Source organism: Rattus norvegicus, chromosome 11, assembly GCF_036323735.1.
Source record: "Rattus norvegicus strain BN/NHsdMcwi chromosome 11, GRCr8, whole genome shotgun sequence".
Classification (NCBI taxonomy): Eukaryota; Metazoa; Chordata; class Mammalia; order Rodentia; family Muridae; genus Rattus; species Rattus norvegicus.
In genome coordinates this window covers 91,303,950-91,313,474 of record NC_086029.1, presented here as the reverse complement: position 1 = coordinate 91,313,474, position 9,525 = coordinate 91,303,950, and the positions used below count along the sequence as shown (strand labels likewise).

The following is a 9,525-nucleotide window of genomic DNA, read 5'->3' as shown; positions in this document are numbered from 1 at the left end:
AATTATTTTCAGGTAGAAAACACAGCTTTTTTTTTTTTAATGTCTTTGTTTTTTGAGACAAGGTTTCTCTGTGTAGCCCTGTCTATCCTGGAACTCACTCTGTAGGCCAGGCTGGCCTTGAACTCAGAGATGTGCCTGCCTCTGTCTTCCAAGTGCTGGCATTCAAGTTGCAGGCCACCACTGCCCAGCAAAACCAGAGCCTTTTAAAGATACTTGTCCAAGACACTCAAGCACACTGCAGAGTTGGGAATTGGGGTTTAAACCACCAAATCCTGTTGCCAAGTAGTGTGTCCCCAACCAGAGCCAACATAGGGAACATAGTGCCAATCACTCCGTCCAGAGACTCCAACTCCCTTTTCTATTTACAGACCTGTGATGTTGCCTTTTTCACGGTGTCAATCTTGAAATAGAAAGGATGGTTATTCTCTGCATTAAGCTGTGCAATGGAGTGACCAAGTGCCTCCTTCAGCTCCGGGCTGTCTACAGGTATGTCCCTGGGGCAGCCACGGCAATTCTTGCAAGGTAGTTCTACCAAATCATTTCCTGAAGAAAATCAGATCTAAAGTCAGTAGGTACACCCAGACAGTAGACTTGCCTGGCCCTTGTCACACACAACCCCTGATTCCTCATTCATGCAGAGTGCAAGGTAAACAACAGGGACAAGGGAAGGTGGTCCATGCAACAGTCACTGCTCCCCTGTGTCCTCCTTGACCTCACATTTAGGAAAGAGTGTTTGCCATTCTCACCCATGTGTTGGAACTGCTTTGAGTTTTACCCCCTGACACAGGGTCTTATGTGTCGCAAACTAGGCTTGAATTCTGTGTGTAGTAGTTGACCTAGAACTTCTGATCCCCCTGCTTCACTTTCCTGACTGACATGGTTACAGACATGCACTGCCATGCCAGGTTAAAATTTCCCATTTTTGATGTAAACTATAGAGAAATGTTTAACTTTGAGGAAACTGATTGTGAACATAAAGCAATGACTCTCCAATGGACAGCTGGGAGTCCATGGCTCCATTAAACAGGCAGTGCCAGTGGTACTCCTCATGAAAGGTGCACAAGGTGCTCCTCATGACAGGTGCACAGTGATGCTCCTCATGACAGGTGCACAGTGGTGATCCTCATGACAGGAGCACATGGTACTCCTCATGACAGGTGCACAGTGGTGCTCCTCATGACAGGTGCACAAGGTGCTCCTCATGACAGGTGCACAGTGGTGCTCTTTATGACAGGTACACAGTGGTGCTCCTCATGACAGGTGCACAGTGATGCTCCTCATGACAAGTGCACAGTGGTGCTCCTCATGACAGGAGCACATGGTGCTCCTCATGACAGGTACACAGTGGTGCTCCTCATGACAGGTGCACAAGGTGCTCCTCATGACAGGTACACAGTGGTGCTCCTCATGACAGGTGCACAGTGGTGCTCCTCATGACAGGTGCACAGTAGTGCTCCTCATGACAGGTGCACAGTGATGCTCCTCATGACAGGTGCACAGTGGTGATCCTCATGACAGGTGCACAGTGGTGCTCCTCATGACAGGTGCACAGTGGTGATCCTCATGACAGGTGCACAGTGGTGCTCTTCTTGACACGCACACAATGGTGCTCCTCATGACAGGTGCACAGTGGTGCTCCTCATGACAGGTACACAGTGGTCCTCCTCATGACAGGTACACAGTGGTCCTCCTCATGACAGGTGCACAGTGGTGCTCCTCACGACCATACAGGGTGGTGCTCCTCATGGCAAATGCACCTTTAGGGTGTACATCATGACACAGGTAATTTTTTGCAGTAACAGAAAGCTGACAACACAATAGATATTGTCTTAGTTAGGGTTTCCATTGCTGTGAACAGACACCATGACCAAGATGACTCTTATAAAGGACTACATTTAGTTGGGGCTGGCTTACAGAGGTTCAGCCCAGTATCATCAAGGCAGGAACCTGGTAGCTTCCAGGCAGGCATTGCACTGGAGGAGCCTCAAATTCTACATCTTCACCCAAGGGAAGCCAGGGGCAGGCTGACTCTTCCACACCGGGTGGAGTTTTTTCAAAGCCCATCCCCACAGTGATGTACTTCCTCCAAAAAGACCATACCTCCTCCAACAAGGCCACCCTCCTAATAATGATGTCTGTATCTGTTCATAAGTTCATTTTATTTTAGTTTTTATTTTTAAGGGACCCTGCCAACTATCAGGTTAGTTACTTAGCTGACCCAGCTTCCTCTCCTGAAAAATCAGGGTAAATACCTCCCTGTACTTGCTAGGAATTGAACTCAGGACCTCTGGAAGAGTTCTCCAGCCCCTGAAGATCTATTTATTTATTATGTATACAGCATTCTGCCTGCAGGCCAGAAGAGGGCACTATATCAAATTATAGATGGTCTTGAGCCATCGTGTGGTTGCTGGGAATAGAACTCAGGACCTATGGAAAAGCAGCCAGTGCTCTTAACCTCTGAGCCATCTTTCCATCCCTTTTAACTGTTTTTAAATATTTATTTGTTTGTTTGTTTATTCAAAACAGGATTTCTCTGTGTAACCCTGGCTGTCCTGGAACTCTCTCTGTAGACCATGCTGGCCTTGAACTCAAGAGATCTGCCTGCTGGGATTAAAGGCATGTGCCACCCCAGCAGGCTGCTTATAGCTTTTAAGAAATATCATTTCCAACAGTGTGTTTCCCCCACTGGAACCATGCTGTAAGGGCAGCTTGTAATCTCTTTTGTTACTATATACAAACATAATGAAGTCCAGGCCTGGTGGTACATTTCTTCAATCCAGGCAGCCAGACCAGAGTCAAGTGGATCTCTTAGAGTTCAAGACCACACTGGTCTTAAAATTCCAGGGTAGCTAGAGCCACTGAGTGAGACAATGGTATCTTTCCTTTCTTCTTTCTTTTTTTTTTTTTTTTCCGGAGCTGAGGCCCGAACCCAGGGCCTTGCGCTTGCTAGGCAAGTGCTCTACCGCTGAGCTAAATCCCCAACCCCTGAGACAATGGTCTCTTTTAGGTGCATCTTTAGTTTTAAATCCTATAAATTCATAACTATTTCATTATATAATAACGTGTTACCTTTGCCCAGTATTAACAATGCACGGCTGAACACTTCAGTAAGAAACTTTGGTAGCACAAGCATTGTTTTGATGATGTCACGGCCTGTGACTGCCTTCACGAGTGCAGAACCACGGTGGACATCGTCAGCCTTTGAAATCTGGCTTCCGGGGGAAACCAAGGGCCCTTCACTAACAGGTATTCCCATGTTTAAAACGTGATATCACTTACGTTTTTAGTTTCATTCAGGTGCACATGAGGAGTATTTGTGCCTGAGGCCTAGTGGAGATTAACATTAGAGTTGGGTGAGTTTCTGGGAGGCTGCTCCTGGCTGGGGCTGCTCCTGCCTGAGGCTGCCCCTCATCCTTTGTAGGGAAATGCTGCCTGGTCCCTACTCCACACCACCCATGCCCAGAGTCATGAGTGGCTTCTTTGTGGACTGTGGCTACTCAGAGAACCTGCTCTCTCCTCTTGATGAATGCATTTCATGCTGTGCTCGATAGTTTTCTGTCAATGCAACACAAGCTAGTCATGAGATAGAAGGGAGCCTCAACTGAGGAAATGCCCCCACAAGATCTGGCTGTAGGGCAATTTCTTAAATAGCTTAAAACTGTTCAACTCTGCCAGGCCTTGTGGAGCCTGCTCTGTAGACTCGAGTGTTAATGATTATCAGAAGAAATCATCCGCCACCTGGTGCCCAGCTTTGAAATTGCACCCCGGGACCGTCCAAAACCCACCAGGAAGTGTAGTCTGCAAGTCCACAAAGACTGAAACCTTAAATGTCTTCTGGACCAGGAGCAAACCAGGTGACGTTGCTTCCAGATGAAGAGTCTCAGTCTAGACAGCAGTTAAAACTGTCACAACCAGGGCTGAAGAGATGGCTCAGTGGTTAAGAGCACCCGACTCGGGGTTGGGGATTTGGCTCAGTGGCAGAGCGCTTGCCTAGGAAGCGCAAGGCCCTGGGTTCGGTCCCCAGCTCCGAAAAAAAAAAAAAAAAAAAAAGAACCAAAAGAGCACCCGACTGCTCTTCCAGAGGTCCTGAGTTCAATTCCCGGTAACCACATGGTGGCTCACAACCATCTGTAAAGAGATCTGATGCCCTCTTCTGGTGTATCTGAAAACAGCTACAGTGTACTTATATATAATAAATGAATAAATCTAAAAAAAATAAATAAATGAAAGAAAAAGAAAGCATCACATTCAGTTTTTTAAAAAAAACTGTCACAACCAAAATAAAATTTATGAATATAAATTGCATTACGGATCTCTTGCTTCTGGTGGTCTGTTCCAGGATGAAGGTTATACATGTCCAGGAAGGCGCTGGGACTGTAGTGCTCGGATATTCTCAAGAGGAAGGTTTAAAGGTCGATGGCCCTGTAAATGCAGGATTCTTTTGGAGACTCATCATTGTCTTTGCGTGAAGACATGTTGCTTTGCAATTGTCGCAAGTGTCGTGTCAAACGCTCTGGTTATGCTTGGGTCACAGCCCACTCTCACATCTTCTGTGATCAGCATGGCAGTGTTGAGTTCAGTCATCCACCTGCAAGTTGCCCTGCTTGCAACAGCACCCTTTCTGGAAGGCAAGCCTAGATATTGTCCAAACAGAGCTCAGTCCATGAGAGGAGTGCGGCGCTATGGTATCAGCAAATCGATGGCATCAGCAGGGATTCAACCAGAGGTTGGACATTAGCTCCCGAGCACTGGCCTTCTGGACATACCAGGTACACCAGGAACGTCTCTATCAAGAATATAATCTCAGCAAGGCTGAGAACCACTTAAAACAGATAGAGAAGACAGATGCCAGCAAACACAGAGCAAGGAAGTAGAATTGGCCTCTGTGAACTGGGAGATTATCTCCATGATGAAAGTTCTAGAAGGAAACAAGAGAAACTTTAATGGTATCTATGAAAAACGTATGGAGTGCAATTGCCAGTACCAAAACATCCAAGGCCTTTATGATAGCCTTACGCTGAGGAATTTCACCATGGCTAGCCGAGAAGGCTCCCTGGAACCAGGTGTGATCCCACAGTCTGGAGTCTTTGGCTTCCCACCAGGGAAGAGGTCAAAGTTTTCTTTGGACCGTACACCAGTTGGAAATCAAGGTGGCGGAGATGAAGGTGTTCAGTTCGGACCATTTTTTGTGTGTTCTCCCACAGCACCCGAACCCGTTAACAACTTCTTTAGTTTTGCGTCTCAAAGGCATGAAACAGAGCAGCGAGTCTGCAGCAGGGCCTTAGAAGCAAGAAGAATTTAGCTCATTTTTTTATTTCAAGACTGTTTTCCTGCATCCCTGGGTTCTCTTCACACGTCGGCCTTAGAAGAAGTTGGCTCGCAGTGTGGTGTGTGGCTTCCTGGTTGGTTTCTTCACTGTTTGCTTAGGGCACGGGCATTTCATGAATGTCGGTCTCTAGTTTGCCATTGCTCACACAGTCACGCTGCTGCACAGGTCCTGTTTCAGACCAAGCTGTGTCTATGCTTGTGTAAGCACCAGTGATAGGTTTACATAGCGTTTTGGATTCTAGTGTGTATATGTCAAGTGTGTGCATTGTTTTTCTCTGCTAGTATATTTCTGCAAAAATGATGGTCTTGGAAAATGTTGGCTTGCACTTAACATGTGTTTTACAGTTTTGTATTTCCATTTGTGCTACTTTAGTTTGGAGGTGTGCTTATGCCAGTGAAAGAAATGTGTTCTGTTCATATTTTAAAATAATTTATACTGATAAAGTTATTTGTTGATTTTATTGATCTTTGTTTTAAAATAAAGATGCTTTACTTTTCTTTTTTTAAATTACATTCTGAAGAGAATTAAATTGCCAGACAGTGGTGGTGGGAGCCTTAGTCCCAGCACTTGGGAGGCAGAGGCAGGGTATCTGAGTTGAGGCGGCCTGGTTTAGAGTTCTAGGCCAGCCAGTGTTGTACAGAGAAACCCTGTCGGGGCTCGGGATCTACAGCAGCATCTGAAAGGCAGATCCAGGCAGCAGAGGGAACAGAAAGCCAACTGGATGTGGTCAGGGTGTAGGACCCAATCAGCCCTACCTCAGGGAGGTCCCACTCACAGAGACACAGAGACGGAGATCGATGCAATAAGCAAGAGGTTTAATGATCCAGTGCACTGGGGTGGGCCTGTAATCAAGACAAAGGTGACCCCGAAGAACAAAGGCCCATACCCTTTATACTGTTTCAGGGTATAGCCTTTAGATTACAACGAGAGTTGGTTATTTCTCATTGGCGGGAATTATTATCTTTTGAATTCATTGATGGCCACCTGTTGTCCTTTGAATTCATTGGAGGCCCTTGGTGGGGAAATATCTTTGGCACGCAGAGGGGCTGGTGAAGGATCCCATCCTTACTGCGGTTAGCTCATTCCACGCGGATGGGGGACACCAACAAGGGTGGTTAGCTCATTTCCTGGGACAGGGTGTTATCCTAAATTTTTTAGACAGTGTGTTAAAGTCCCAGCCACCTGGTGTTTCCCTAAGGCAGCCTTTGTCCTTAAGTTTGAATCTTACAAGGGCTATCTGTGGGAGAAGGAGAGAGAACTCAGTGAGACTAACAGAGGCAGGGAAAACCCTGCCTTTGTCAAGGCGATGAACAGCTTATCTGGGAAGAGGGAAGCCTGGGGAAACTATTGGGGACTTTGAAATACATAACAAGTGCTTGGGACCGAGGGAGTCTGGAGGCCAGCATGGGCCACAGGTATAAGTCATTGGAACCATGTGTCTCTTTTGCCGGAGGTAAAGGAAGCCGCTCCTCAGTAGATGAAAACCGGTTCCACAGGCTCCCGGGAACGCTAACTTTTATCCAACTTCCACAAACCATGCTGAACTACTGGGCCTAGACTCAGCTTTGAAGTAAGTATGTGTGCCTCCCCTTTTGGGGAGTGGAGATGGGGTAACTGACAGTGAACATTGTAGTCTATAGCCAAAGCTACTCAGGAGGTTGAGACAGGAAATCACTTGAGCCCAGGAATTAAGCAGCAGACTGTCCCAACTGTCTTGAAGCAGAACAAACACCTCACAGGTTGAAGTAAGACAAAAGCAAAGAACATACCTTGCGGGTCGAGAGTTCTGTTTATAATTAAAACAGTTTGCTTGGTGTTAAAATCTAGCTAAGAGATAAGTGCGTTTGTCCTGTGTCAAGTCCCTGCTAATTAAGGCCTTGATTTGTAATCAAGAGCGAGTTCGGCTGCCTCTCTCTAACACCAGCACCGCCTCTCTCTTGCTGAGCTCCAGCGGTAGGGGAAAGGGGTAAGTAAGTAAGGAGGTGCCCGGGGTTGGGGATTTAGCTCAGCGGTAGAGCGCTTGCCTAGCAAGCGCAAGGCCCTGGGTTCTGTCCCCAGCTCCAAAAAAAAAAAAGTAAGGAGGTGCCCATACCATGGCTCTCGGTACCAAGCCGACTGCATGCAAATCCACCGGAAACCAGGGAAACAACTGGCTACAAAAGCCGGTCGCAAGAGTGCGCCCTCTACTGGAGGAGTGAAGAAACCTCATTGTTACAGGCCTGTGGAGATGAACTCGGACCCTATCTGAAGTCTACTGAACTTGAGATTCGCAAGCTCCCCTTCCGGCGTCTGGTGCAGGAAATTGCTCAGGACTCCAAAACAGATCTGCACCCCAGAGTGCAGGCAGCTATTGGTGCTTTGCAGGAGGCAAGGGAGGCCTGTCTGCTTGACCTTTTTGAAGATACCAACCTGTGTGCTATCCATGCCAAACGTGTAACAATTATGCCAAAAGATATCTAGCTAGCACGCCGCACACGCAGAGAACGTGCTTAAGAGTCCACGTTCTTCCTGTTATCAGTAGTTCTGAATGTTAGATATTTTTCCATGGGGTCAAAGGTACCTAAGTCTATGATTGCGAGTGGAAACATAGGGGACAGAATCAGGTATTGGCAGTTTCTCCACGTTCATGTGTATGTGAATTTTTAATATAAATGTAAGCTCTGAGCCATTAATGTAAGCAAAATGTTTCAATGAACACATTTCAACAGTTCAACCTTCTAACAATTATAAATGAACCTGTTAAATAAGCAACTAAATGGTGTTTGTAGCATTTTTATCATACAGTAGATTCCATCCATTCACTATACTTTTCTAACGGAACTGTCCTACATGCAAGTCCATGCTTTAATGCTGTCTGTCTTCTGTGCTGTTCTTGTTTGTTTGCTATTAAAATACATTAAACAAAAGAAAGAAAGAAAGAAAGAAAGAGAGAGAGAGAGAGAGAGAGAGAGAGAGAGAGAAAGGAGTGAGCTCCAGGTCTGATGCAGACTGCTGGTAACACCGGCTCACCGAATACATTAAACAAAAGAAAGAAAGAAAGAAAGAAAGAAAGAAAGAAAGAAAGAAAGAAAGAAAGAAAGAAAGAAAGAGAGAGAGAGAGAAAGGAGTGAGCTCCAGGTCTGATGCAGACTGCTGGTAACACCGGCTCACCGCCGTGAATCTTTGCAGGTGTCTGCACATTCACTTGATACACGCCCTTGCCATTGTTCCTCCAGCTTTCAATGTACCCCCACCTCTCTCTCTCTCCCCCACCAACACACACACACACACACACACACACACACACACACACACACACCTTATCTCCCCTATAAAAAGAAGTCAAGAGGCCAGTGGGTGCTGTTCTCAAAATCCCAACCTAGGGGAGGCAGCCAGCTGGCCAGCCTAGAGTGCACTCAAATACAGCTTGCTCTCATTTGAACAATCGTGGACTTGGTTCTTTCTTGGTTCTTTCTTTCTCAACAATATAACAATATAATGCTCTGGCCATATTTATTGAGGTTTTTTTTTCCTGAAAGATATAAATATTTGCGAGTTTTCTTAATTAATCGACAAAGAATTGTACTGATTAGTCTTTTTTTTTTTTTAGTATAGAATAGAGTTTATTCAGGGCATAGGGGGGTAATTAAGAGGAGCAGAGAAAGGCAGAGAGGGATGGATGGAGAGAGAGAGAGAGAGAGAGAGAGAGAGAGAGAGAGAGCCCATGGAGGTCATAAGACAAACTTGTGGAGTCCATTCTCTCTTTCTACCTTTACTTAGATTCCAGGATCAAACTCAGGTCATCAAGCTAAGCACTTCGTCCACTGAGCCATTGCTATAACCCACATTTCTCAGTTTTATTCCAAAGTCTTGCTGTATTTCTCAGGCTGGCCTTGAATTCTCTCTATAACCTAGACAGGCATTGAACCTGTGATCCTCCTGCCTCAGCCTCTGAAGTAGCTGGTATTAGAGGCTGGTGCCTCCAGCAAAGGGGCACCACCCTTGAGTGTCTTCTACCTGCAGGGAAGACTCCAAGGTCTCCAGAGCTCTCGGACCCCCTAGGAGTTACACAGCACCTTGGACATAGTCAGAAAGACGCCAAGTGGCTAACAGTCTGGCAGGCACTTACTGTTGCTGTCTTATCCAAAATATTCTTTTTTCTGGTCTCTGTGTGTGTGTGTGGGGTGTGTGTGTGTGTGTGTGTGTGTGTGTGTGTG

The 9,525-nt window shown here is 46.2% G+C and overlaps 2 pseudogenes; both read left to right on the top strand.

The window, feature by feature from the left end:
- Positions 1–4,428: 4,428 nt before the first annotated feature.
- Ccnb1ip1-ps4 (cyclin B1 interacting protein 1, pseudogene 4) lies at positions 4,429–5,302 on the top strand (annotated as a pseudogene).
- Positions 5,303–7,422: 2,120 nt separating this feature from the next.
- On the top strand, positions 7,423–7,789 carry H3f3a-ps2 (H3.3 histone A, pseudogene 2; annotated as a pseudogene).
- Positions 7,790–9,525: the final 1,736 nt, after the last annotated feature.